We start from the raw sequence: 13,814 nt of genomic DNA on the forward strand, positions 1-13,814 counted from the left end.
AATGAACTCTAAATATATCTCTTACCCTTTCTTCTGTCTGTAATGCCTGATGTAGTGGAACATTTGGGGTCGGTATTCTGGACTGTCAGTTCCAGTGTCAGACCTCACCTTATTGCAATGTTTGATGATGATATTGGAGTGAGCATTGTCATAGTTTAACCTGATGCATCTTAATCTCATAAAGGGCTTGGTTTTTTACATATAAATCTACAAAGCTTGATGTCAAAAATGAACTATCTGGTTGTCTGGTTTAGTGAAACCTGCCCTGATGTCTTAGTTCTGTCTGAAACTTGGCTTGAAAGCAGAGTAACTGGCAGTGATTTTGACATTGATAACTATAATATCTTCTGCTGTGAGGTGCAGGAGTGGGTGGAGTGGGTGGAGTGGCTTTGTCCAACTTTTTATCATCCTGTCCAACTTTTTTTAAAGATCCAACACGCCTACTATTTCTGAAGAAGCAATGGCAGACACAAGCCCTGATAGCGGAGATTGCAAAATGAATAAGAAACGAAAATATACAGAAGCAAAGAGAGTGTCCGATAAAGTATGGAACAAGACGAGGGCAAATCTTGGTTTACCTCCTGGTTCAGGAGGCAGGACAGGTGCAAACATGTCTGGTGCAAACGATGATCCACAACTTAACGCAAAAAAGGCAACTTCCCCAATTATAAAAAAAAAGGTTCCCCAATTATAGGCAACGCAGTGCAGCTGCCTCCAATTTGGGACAACCAAAACCTTGAGGCACCTCTGTGGTCAGGTCCTGACTGTGGCCCCCAGGCACATAGAGATGCCTAGAGGCCCCCACCCAGGACCTGACATTTTACCAGTCTTATATATGCTACCAGTGATATGACGGATAATTATTTTGCTCATTTTGACCAGCTCGTTGAAATAAATCCTAAATCGATGTTCTTGTTTCTTTTATTTATATTAGCAGAAATATGTTTTATGTTTTTCCAAAGATTTTGTTTGAGGTGATAAGCAAACGTTACGTCCGAGCAGATATTCCTTGAATCCATGTGCTGCTGGAAAATTCTGTAACAACCTAACTTACATTTACAGTGTTCTCTGCAAAAGACAAAGAAAAATAACATGCACTGTGCTTTGTTAGAAAAAAACATAATGCATAAGCAACTATTGCACAGAAGAAACAATTCCATTGCCTTGTCTCTGAAATGAGGCAATGGATTGTCCAGATTGTGATCAGTTTAGCTGTTTATGTTTATTCCGTTTTCCGTAGTAATGAAAAGGGCCCCACTACTTCGACCCCATCAAGACGAATGTCGGTGTTCATCACACCAGCATCGACCAATTGGAGGGGACTAGTATAAAAGATTACCTCTGACGAATGCATGTTGCACCTCAATCCACCCAGCCGTCCCGGCTGTCTGACTCAGTCTGACTGTAGCCTGCAAGCAGAGTGTCTCCGCCACTTGCAATCAAAGCTGTCAGTCAAACTCCATTAGGAACAACAATGTACCTGTATTCATTTAATTGCTGGTAGGTGGCACAAACTTGCATAGGGCACCTTTAAGTAATAATGTTCACATATCTGTTGCTGTGTTTGTTCACATATCCCCGCATGCCATGGATGTGCTGACCTCTCTAAAGCTTTTGACACTGTAGATCATGATATTTTGTTGGGTATGCTTCCTTTTTATGGATTAGAATCTGTTGCCTGCAGGTGGTTTCACAATTGTATTACAGGTAGAATCCAAATTATCAGAGATGAATGGGCTTCAATCTAAGTTCCTAGAACTACACAAAGGTGTGCCACAAGGTTCAATATTAGGCCCTTTACTTTTCACATTGTATATAAACATTAAAGATGTGCATGAAAAATATTGTAAAACCCATTTACAGCATATGCTGATGATACAGTGCTGTGTTATATTGCCACAACAGCTGAGAAAACCTCCTCACATCTAAAAGCAGACGTTGTGCTACAACAGCCATTGGCAGACCTCAAAAGAAAATGCATGCTTTTTATAAGATCTAAGACCTCTTTTTTGAATGACCATATAATTACCACTATAATTGGTACACAAATTGAACAAGTATCCTTCTATAAATATCTGGGTATATGGCTAGATCAAAAGCAATCTTCATATGTCACGTTCTGGCACGGCCCTCACCTCACACACTTAATTGTTTTTATACATTTTTAAAGTATTTTTTATTTGTTCGATATATTTTGGTGAAACTTTTTGTATCTATATGTGTTTGCTTGTGTTCTATGCAGGGCTCAGTTGTGAATGAGACTTCAGTCTCAATTGACCTCCCTGTTGAAATAAATTATAAATGATTAAAAACAGGGATTTTCCTCTGACTTATTGTGAACTCTACCAACTTTATTTTTCAATAGATCTGTAATCCCCCTAAATTTCAAAAGTACAGACACAGAGTGCATGCTTGCATGCATGAGTTTGTGCATTGCTGGATGTGCTGTGGTTGCCAGTTTTGCATCACATCAGAGATTTCCTACGTACTTGCATCCTCATCAGATTTTCACTCCAGGCAGGGGCATAAAAGTAGATGTCATACATGGTGAAAAATATGAACACAACTAAACCCTATTCTGTGAGTTTGGTGGACTTTAGAAGGACAGGAAATTTGAGCTAATGAGAGAATGATTTTGTATAGGCCCAAATGTTGAGCAAACTCACAATCCTATTGGAGTTGGTTGAGTTATCTTTTTGTATTGATAACAAACTGCTTGAAGTAAATAGAATATTAAAAGTTTGTTGAGTATAATTACAAATTAAAGAATGGTTTTGGAAGGCAACACTATGTTGTGTTAGATCTATGGCCCAATGTTGAGAAAGCTTACCAAACTATTGCAGTTGGTTGCTGTACAATTGTATGTTTATGCAACATACTCTGCTGGAAGAGAACTGACTTGTTGAGTTATTACAAAACCACAAAGATCAATTTGATACATATTTCCCAACATGCTCTACACTTTTTTTTATTGATGATTTCAAAACCAGTATTTTTGCATTGTAGTTAATTATTTTTATGCGAAACAAATTAAACAAATAACAATATTACATATTTATTCAGTTTAAGCAACTGGAAAGTAATAAATAACAGGAAATTAGACTACAATCTTGGAATCATTTTAAATCATTGTTCACTCAGTAATTACATTAGAGAATACATATTTTAGAAAAGATGGGTAACACCTAACAGTGAGGGTTCCTTACTGCCTGTTTTTTCATTGTTGAAACACGATAGTTACAATGTAATAATATATATAACTGTGGTAATTGCAGACTGCAATTACAGAATTGGCACATTGAATGATTGTTAACATGCTTGTCAGAAATGTGTTAAGCGTTTCATTTTATCTAGTGTTCAGTGTGGGATTTTCCAAAACTGACTAAACATTTAGACATGCATAGATACACCAGACTAAACATGACCTGCCAGGTTTATTGCCCAACAGTCAAACAGAAAAGGGCTTTTATATATTCTTCCATTCTTTTAGAACATCATTTGACTTGAGTAACCTTTTTGTTTTTTAAATAGAAAACTGTTTTAGTTCTAGTAGCTTACTTTTTTTCTAACAGTTTGTCAGTCTGATACTTTTTATATATAAGATAGAGTAACAACTGTCACAACAAAGTAATCTCTCATGCACAGGCTCCTTAGGCTATAGTTACCTTTCTTTGAATGCATAATGACATCTCCACTCATGTATGTTGCTAACACATGGTCATCTAGGTTTACCTGGTTGATTTATAAATAGAAACATTTAGAAATAGGTCTACGGACAGCCATCACATAATGCGGTCATCCCAGGTATTACATGAAAGAATTAATGTTTATTGAATTTGTATGTTACCTATAATGAAAACCTGAAACTTCTTGCCAACCAAGTGGGAAGTTGAACCAAAATGCCAGTTACACCACTGAATGCATATAATATACTGTATACCTAATGCATGTAAAAAGGTATACAACACATTGCATTTACTATTTTAAACAAAATTAACCCTATTCTAATACATTTTGACCATATGTTGATTAACTTCTTGTTTAGGTATTGAATTAGTGATAGTAACATCTTTGAAGTTCCCACACTGAGGAGAAAAACAATAGTAAATAGCTGTTAGTTTAACTTCCTAGCATTCTCTGAAACTGAATGCAATAAAGATTGTGAAAGTAGGTTACATAACATGGCTTTATTACAAGCCCCTCACTTTAGATTGTTTAGTTCCTAATTTCAGTTACGGTATTAAACACTACAAATTAATTAAATTTTTCTTACTGCCGTTGGCCAGGCTTTCAACCTGACAAATTAAATGGTGCTACTTGGTGTCCATTTTGGTCCATGGTCTTACCGTCTGTAACAGTTCACTACTACTTCTGCCCTGCTTCCACGCATACAATTTGAGGCACACCTTGGATAAATCTGATGCATACTCAAGACCAAATGTTCTGCAACTGCTTATGCACTGCAATGCTGCAAGCCAATAGCAGCGTTCCATTTGAAATTAATTAACTTCTGGTGTATCACAGCGCATTGACGCTATAGGTGTGATTGAGGCTTAACACAAAAAATAAATACACACAACATTAACATATAAATAACATTACACATCAAACTCAAAATGGCCTCCCAGGTTGTTGTACAATGATTCACATTGATTGAGTGATTATGGTTGTCAAAGTATGATATATTTGGCCTTGAATGATGACCTAAAATTAAGTAAATCATTGTACATCATCCTGGATAATCTCTGGATGTGATTTTTCAGGTTGAAAAATGGCTTGCCATTCTATGCCTCTAATTAGCTATTTGTATGTTGGACATGTCCATCCATCCATCCATCATCTTCCGCTTATCCGGGGCCGGGTCGCGGGGGCAGCAGTCTAAGCAGAGATGCCCAGACTTCCCTCTCCCCAGACACTTCCTCCAGCTCTTCCGGGGGGACACCAAGGCGTTCCCAGGCCAGCCGGGAGACATAGCCCCTCCAGCGTGTCCTAGGTCTTTCCCGGGGTCTCCTCCCGGTGGGACGGGACTGGAACACCTTCCCGGGAAGGTGTTCCGGAGGCATCCGAAACAGATGCCCAAGCCACCTCAGCTGACCCCTCTCGATGTGGAGGAGCAGCGGCTCTACTCTGAGCTCCTCCCGGGTGACTGAGCTTCTCACCCTATCTCTAAGAGATCGCCCAGCCACCCTGCGGAGAAAGCTCATTTCGGCCGCCTGTATCCAGGATCTTGTCCTTTCGGTCATGACCCAAAGCTCATGACCATAGGTGAGCGTAGGAACGGAGATTGACCGGTAAATCGAGAGCTTCGCCTTTCGGCTCAGCTCTTTCTTCACCACGACAGACCGAAACATCGACCGCATTACTGCAGAATCTGCACCGATCCGTCTGTCAATCTCTGTTGGACATGTCATAGATCATTTAATAATTCGATTAAAAATTAGATTTTATTGGATATTAATCCATCAGAGAGATAGCGGGATCATTAGGAGTGGCCAAATCAACAGTTTGGTATATTCTGAGAGAAAAAGAACCTACTGGTGAGCTCTGCAAATCAAAAAGGCCTGGACATCCATGAAGACAACAATGGTGGATGATCGTAAGATCCTTTCCATGGTAAAGAAACCCCATTAACAACATCCAGCCAAGTAAAGAACACTCTCCAGGAGGTACATATCATTATACAAGTCTACCATAATCCAAGTGTACCATAATTCAAGTCTACCATAAAGAGAAGACTTCACAAGAGCAAATACAGAGGGTTCACCAAAAGGTGCAAACCATTCACAAGCCTCAAGAATAGAAAGGCCATATTAGACGTTTGCCAAAAAACATTAAAAAAAAAAGCCAGCCGGGTGTCTTTTCAAATCCAAATCCATTGTGGTGGGGTACAGAGCCAAAATAAAGAAAACTGTATCAGTGTCCAAATACAGCTCCGGAAAAAATTAAGAGATAACTGCACCTTTTTCTTTCCTTTCCAAAAAAGTCGAAAAGGAAGTTTTTAGTTGTTTTTTAGTTGAAGGGTTAAAATTAAGAGACCACTGCAAATTGAAAGCTTCTGTTCCTCACTCAAAACTTTCCTTTTCAACTTTTTTGGAAAGGACAGAAAAAGGTGCAGTTGCCCCTTAATTTTTTCCGGAGCTGTATATCCAAACCTAACTGTATGTTGCTCCATGGTGGTGCCTGGTGTTTTTTCACTCATTAACTTAATAAAACTACAAGCTACAATGAACCCCATTTACAACTTGGAAACCCATTAAAATATTTTTTCCACGGACAATCTAAAAAGAAAAGGTTCTTAGAGGGTCCTTTAGGAATTATGGAGAAACCCCTATAATTGGGATGAAGCTACTGATGCTGTGCTGGTTTCCATTCCAAAGCACTTGTTTTTGTTAGGTGAATTGCCAAGTTTATGATGTAGAAATAAGCAGAAATACCCACTGTTACATCTGTCCCTGCCATGCCATCTATTCTATCTCATCCAGTGTCTCCCTACACCTGCCACCTCTCTCTATGGTGATTGTGTGAGTGGAGACACGTGTGCTGGAGGCTGAGCAGATCCCCACCAGCTGCAACCTGTTCTATAATCAAGACCTCTACAAATACTCAGCCCTGCCACTTCCACACTGCCGGATAGTAGCCTCTGCGCAGTCAGTCTGCATTTCAAGGCATTTATGACTAAATGGAATCTTGATCTCCTGTTGTGCCAGTATCCCCTAGCCTGACGCTGTCTTGCTCTCTGCTACAGATCAGTCAGCTGTCTCCGGTCCGTCTCCAGTTCCTCATAACCATCGCTTCCCTGCCTTAGAACCTCGCACTACTGCTTCCTCGGATTCCACTCCCGACCTGCTTACCCAGCCCCTGCTCCCCTGCCTTCTAATAAACAGCCTAGCTCCCTTATCCCGGTCTCTGAGTCTGCATTTGGGTTCACTTGTTCCCGGCCCTCGTAACACCTACAAACAAAAGATGGGCTTTTACGTGAGCTAGGCGTAGCTTTTATCATGGATGTTATTGGGACTGTGAACATGTGTAACAAGCACGGTATGAAATGGAACTGAGGCTTGAATACATTGTGCCCTTGAATCAATTTAACAATCAATGGTGGAGGTTACGCTACAAGAAAATGTGTCTGCTTGTTTGTTTTTCTTTGTAAAATGTGTGCTGCTGCATTTACATTTTTATGCATGAGAGTGTTGTTTTATCTTGTGTATTTGTTTAGGGCATTATTGTAAAAAGATTACTTGTTTTCAATAATCTACAGTTTGAAAGAAAGCCAAATAATAATATTTATATTACAGTTGTGCTCATAAGCTGGCAGAAATTGTGAACATTTTTAAACATGACAAATCATGCAAAAGAACAGTCTTTTATTTAAGGATGATGATGATCGTATGAAGCCATTTATTATCACATAATTGTTTGGGTCCTTTTTAAAATCATAATGATAACAGAAATCACCCAAATGGTCCTGCTCAAACGTGTACATACCCTTGAATGTTTGGCCTTATTACAGCCACACAAGGTGACACACACAGGTGAAAATGGCAATTAAAAGTGAATTTCCCACACATGTTGCAATTTTAAGTGGAAAATTTGGGGATCTCTTGATATCAAGCCAAGGTCAGGTAGACCAAGAAAGATTTCAGCCAAAACTGCCAGAAGAATTGTTCGTGATACAAAGAAAAACCTACAGGTAACCTCAAGAGATATACAGGCTGCACAAATTAGCTGCATGATCGAGTTCCCAGAAAGAAGCCTTTACTGCGCCAAACCCACAAAAAAGCCTGGTTACAATATGCCCAATATGCGCTGTGTTTGGAGAGGGGTCATCAAGTCCTATAGTGAACAGAATAACATCCCCACTGTTAAGCATGGTGGTGGCTCACTGATGTTTTGGGGGTGTGTGAGCTCTAAAGGCACAGGGAATCTTGTGAAAATTGATGGCAAGATGAATGCAGCATGTTATCAGAAAATACTGGCAGACAATTTGCATTCTTCTGCACAAAAGCTGCGCATGGGACACTCTTGGAGGTTCTGGAATGGCCATCAGTCTCCTGACCTTAATATCTCCGAGACACTCTGAGGAGATCTTAAACGTGCGGTTCAGGCAAGAGAACTAAAGACTTAGCATGATCTGGAGGAATTTTGCCAAGACGAATGGGCAGCTATACCAACTGCAAGAATTCAGGGCCTCATAGACAACTATTACAAAAGACTGCATGCTGTCATTGATGCTAAAGGGGGCAATACACAGTATTAAGAACTAAGGGTATGTAGACTTTTAAACAGGGGTCCGTTCTTTTTTTCATTGTTGCCATGTTTTGTTTTATGATTGTGCCATTCTGTTATGACCTACAGCTGAATGTGAATCCCATAAGACATAAAATACTTTTGTTTTGTCTGTTCACTCATGTTTTCTTTACAAATTTTACATATATTACCAATTCTCCAAGGGTATGCAAACTTTGAGAGCAACTGTAAGTTCTATGTTGCTATATGTTCATTCAATACTATACAAATGTAATTACACCGCAATAATGACAGCCTTAAACCAAAATACTCTAGACTTGCCAACATTAGACCTACAGGGATTTGGTTTCTGGTGTAGGCCCAAATATTTTCACATTTTCCACAGTGCTCAACACCAAAAACTGAATCACTAGACACAATTCAGAGAGCAATACTTTTGAGCCCTAGAAGATGTCTGCAGTAGACAACAATAAATATTCTCAAGATGGTTGGATTAAAGCATTTTCTGAGTGCAAGTTCCAGAAAGAAACCCATCACTAGCTGTTGTAGTGTGCAGCTTACCGTGTTGTCAGTTCTTAAGAACTCCTAACCGAAGTGTGTACAAAAACACTGGAACCCTTTGTTCCATTCTATATAAGAATTCCTGCAGGCAGTAGAAGCAGAATCTTAACGGACATGGTCTTTAGAACCTAACACATCACCAATCCAAAAGGCATGACTGGCAACTGGCCAACGTTGGCTCACTGATGAGTAATGATCACATACAGTCTGTCAGCGAGAGAGAGATCATTAGCACCCCAAAATTCTGGCGGTGGAATGATGAAGTGAGTACAAAGAGTACTTTGAAAATTGTTGATTAGAAGCAGCACCAAGCTAAAGAAAGAGAAGAATCTGTAAAGTCAGAGTGTGAAGCAATCACTGGAGACTTATAAGGAAACTCTATTCATTCCAGCCAAATTTTTATTTATACAATGCCACCTTTAAGGACCATCTTACTTATACATGTCCATATAAACCAAATTACTTACATGTCCATTTGGCTGTTTGGCATATAATCATATTTAATATGAATATCACTTTGGTCCTTGTCAAATTACCAAATGTATGCAAAACCTTTCTCTGAAATATGTAGAACTCAGATTTAGGAATAATGTAACAAGATAAACTGACCTTGAAACAGGTCATCAAGATTCAATTTCAGGTGTCTTAATTGCATCTATAATAGCTAAGTTTAATAAAATTACAGTGTACTAAGGTTATGTATGTATCATGAACGTGTAAATGCAGTATATGTTCATTTAGCAGAACTGGACCTGTAGGTAATTGTGCAGAAACTATTGGAAAGGGAAAACATAATCATCACAGTACAATACCAAGTCAATTAAGTTTCAGATATATCATATATATCTGTCCAGTAAAGAAGCATAAGCGATTGTGAATCAATGTTACCTGTTTTGGTGCAAATGAAAGTGACAACAGGTGCACTGAAGAGGCAACAGCAAGACAACCCCCAAAAAGGTAACGGTTTTGCAGGTGGTGGCCACAGACAATTGCTCTCCCCTTATGCTTCCTGACTGATTCTCCTCTAGTTTATTGTTTTGTTAGTGTCCTTGACAGAACTGGTAGCATGAGGCAGTACCTGCAGCCCATTTAGGTTGCACAGATAGTCCAGCTCCTCCAGAATTGCACATCCATATGTGCCGTTGCAAGAAGGTTTGCTGTGTCTCCCAGTACAGTCTGAAGAGCATGGAGGAGATACCAGGAGATGGGCTGTAGAAGGGCATCAACCAAGCAGAAGGACCAGTATCAGCTCCTTTGTGTGAGGAGGAACAAGAGGAGCTCTGCCAGAGTCCTACAAAATGACCTCCAGCGGACTACTGGTGTGTATTTTTCTGACTCCATGAGGGTGGCATGAGGTCCCGACGTCCTCTAGTGGGACCTGTGCTTACAGCCCAGCACTGTGCAGTTCGATTGGCATTCGGCATAGAACACCAGAATTGGCAGGTCCACGGCTGGCGCCCCATTCTCTTCACAGATGAGAGCAGGTTCACACTGAGCACATGTGACAGACGTGAAAGTGTCTGGAGATGCCGTGGTGAATGTTATGCTGCCCGCAACATCATTTAGCATGACTGGTTTGGCGATGGGTCAGTGATGGTCTGGGGAGGTTTGCATAACCCCATAGACTGTCCTGGAGCTCACTGATGACCTGATCCTAATCAGGAGCATGCCCAGACATTGTTGGGAGTGCATACACGTGGGGGCCATACACACTACTGAGTCACATTATGAGTTGCCATGATGAAATTCAAGTTGTAACAGCCAGTGACTGCTCGCTTTGTTTACTCAGATTTTTGGTGTGAATTTGAATCCAGCCCTCAATCGGTTGGTGAGTTTGGTTTCCACTGACTATTGTTATAACATTTTGTTCTCAACGAATTACACAATGCACAGTAAAGATTTTGATCTTTAATATATTTTGTTCATCAAGACCCGATGGGTGATTTAAGTTCTCCCTTAATTTATTTGAGCAGTATATTAGCAGCATATTAGTGAAATCACATGGAGTACCTATTCCACCATGTGGACACATACAACACTGCAAGCTTGAAAGTGCAGAGAAACAGTCTCACTCAAACTCAAGACATTATTGAGGGATGTGCAACAAAAACTTGGAATGTGAATTACATGCAGGTTATTGCTGTATTACTTATCACCCAATCAAAATTCAGAATACAAAAAAATCGGTTACAATATTACCTTGGTAAGGCCACTACTTGCCCCTCCAAAATGCATACCGCTCCGTTTGGGGCCGTGGGTAGGGTACCTGGCAGGGGAGCTAAAAGTTGAAGATTTGAAAACTCTTGCATTAGTGTCAGAAGTGTGATTGGCATAGATGGTCATCAGAGAGGTGTGTCTCCGTGAGGGACTAGGTATAGTGAAGCTTGAGGACATGGTCCCCAGTTTGGTGGGGGTAGTGTAGCAACCTAGTTAAGGCCATTACTCTTTCACGTTCCCTATTTAGATTTCCCTTCATTTTTCTTTGTTTAAGATAAAGTCATTTAGCGTAAATTGTATTTCTTCACACTATAAGCACAGCACATGTCATCCACCTTTAAAAATGGCATTTAACATACCAGGTTTTTTTTTACGTTTCTGGTTAAGTTGTTTTCAAATGCTGGTCTTTCTGTCCAACTACTTCAAATGAACGAACCATCCATTAAGATATATTGTAAATATATATAAAATAAAAAACTGAAATTTGTTGGATGGTTCTATAATTGAACAGGTCCCTTCATACCTAACACTGCCCATGCCTCAAGAAACACCATCTTTGTATTGAAGTACAGTGGTGGCAGCATTATGCTCTGGGGATGCTTCTCAACAAGGATTGGTAATCTTGTTGATATTGAAGGGAGAGAAGCTGGAGGAAAATACTGGGAAATACTGCAAGAAATCACAGAAAAAAGGGTTTCTTGAGGCTGGGTCATAAGCAGAAAGCCAAAACAATGTGTATTTGTTGTAAGTAAAAATTAAGTGGGCCACAATGTTGATACATGAGCCCCCCAATCTCAATCCCATTGTGTTAGGTTTGCACCACAAAATAAAAAGCTCTATATTTGTCTTGTCTGACCACAAATCCTTTTTCCCATTGTGAATCTGTGGCATTACTTGAGAATCTCTGATGTTAAAAATCATTTCTAAACCACTTGGATCAAGTCTTGATCCAACAAAGTTTGCGAAGCTGGTACATACTTGCCAAAAGACCTAAAGTTGATATAGCATCAAAAGGTCATACCTTGGAATTTGTATTGACAGCGGCCTTTCATTTAACCAAACAAATGAGCTTGTTAAGAAGATGAAGTGTAAAGTCAGTTTCTTCCATCGAAATATATTTTGCTTTTCTCTGGAGAACAGGAAACATATTGTTCAGTCAACATTCATGCCTGTGCTTGACTATGGTGATACAATATACCAAAGTGCATCTGATTCTTCTCTGAAGTTTCTTGATTCAGTTTATCATAGTGCCCTTGGTTTTATTACATCAGTTATAATACTCATCATTGCATCCTTTACCAGAAAGTTGTCAGGACCTCCTTAAAAGTGTGTACATCCCATCATTACAATTTAAAAAATATATATAAAGCCCTACTTCATAGGCTTCTGGTATACTTAACATCTCTGTAGATACCTAGATCCCCTGGCTACAATACAAGATCTCAGAATTGGTTAGGGCTACAGATACCTTTTGTATCTACTGATCTCTTTCATAAAAAGCACCTCACGTGTGGAATAGTATCCAATTGGAGTTTCGTTTCAATGCATCCGTGTCCATGTGCCAATAATAAAAAAAAAGGTGTTAGATTTTTATAGTGAGAATTGTGTTTAATTGATTGAGATGTCTTAAGCCAGTTTGTATGTAAATTGCATGTATTTTGGATTTAATTATTTTGTTTTTGGATTAATGTACCCAGGGCACACCTAGGTCTCAATGTGTCTCCCAGTTTAAATAAAAGTGAAATAAATGTTTCTTGCAAGTATTTAACCCCAATTAGTATGGTAGAGCTACCTTTTGCTGCTATATCAAATTTAGGTCTTTTGGCAAGTATGTACCAGCTTCGCAAACGTTGTTGGATCAAGACTTGATCCAAGTGGTTTAGAAATGATTTTTAACATCAGAGATTCTCAAGTAATGCCACAGATTCACAATGGGATTGAGATTGGGGGGCTCATATATCAACATTGTGGCCCATTTAATTTTTACTTACAACAAATACACATTGCTTTGGATTTCTGCTTATGACCCAGCCTCAAGAAACCCTTTTTTCTGTGATTTCTTGCAGTATTTCCAAGTATTTTCCTCCAGCTTCTCTCCCTTCAATATCAACAAGATTACCAATCCTTGTTGAGAAGCATCCCCAGAGCATAATGCTGCCACCACTGTACTTCAATACAAAGATGGTGTTTCTTGAAGCATGGGCAGTGTTAGGCTTGCACCACAAAATAAAAAGCTCTATATTTGTCTTGTCTGACCACAAATCCTTTTTCCACATTGCAGCTGGGGCACTCTTTAGTAACAGCTTTTTTCTAAGCACCTTTCAATACAGGGAAGTTTTATTCAGAGCTGTTGAAACGGTGGACTTGTCCTAGCCAATTAACTCTGTAGCTCTCTCTGTGGCTTCTCTCACATGCCTAATTATTTAAGTGCTGGCTTTTTGGGGGACAGCATTTTCTTGGCAGAGTTGTCATTAATATTCCACTTTCAGATTATGTATCCAGGCTGATCCAGATAATGTGACAGCAGCTTTAATGGTTTACAGGTGCAGGCCATTGGTAATTGTTCCCTCTTTTGGGCAAATTCTTTAATCTCTGTTAACTGGGAGCTTCCACAGTAGAGACTGAAAATGTATGTAAGCCACATACTTATGTTCTTACACCTACAATACAAATATTACCCAACATTGAACAAATGCGACCTTACAATAATTTATTTTGATTGTCAGTGTTTCAATATACCAAACCAAACGTGATCTCAACATACCATAAGTAATTCTCTAAAATGAATC

This window comes from Esox lucius, chromosome 7, assembly GCF_011004845.1.
Source record: "Esox lucius isolate fEsoLuc1 chromosome 7, fEsoLuc1.pri, whole genome shotgun sequence".
In the NCBI taxonomy this organism is placed as follows: Eukaryota; Metazoa; Chordata; class Actinopteri; order Esociformes; family Esocidae; genus Esox; species Esox lucius.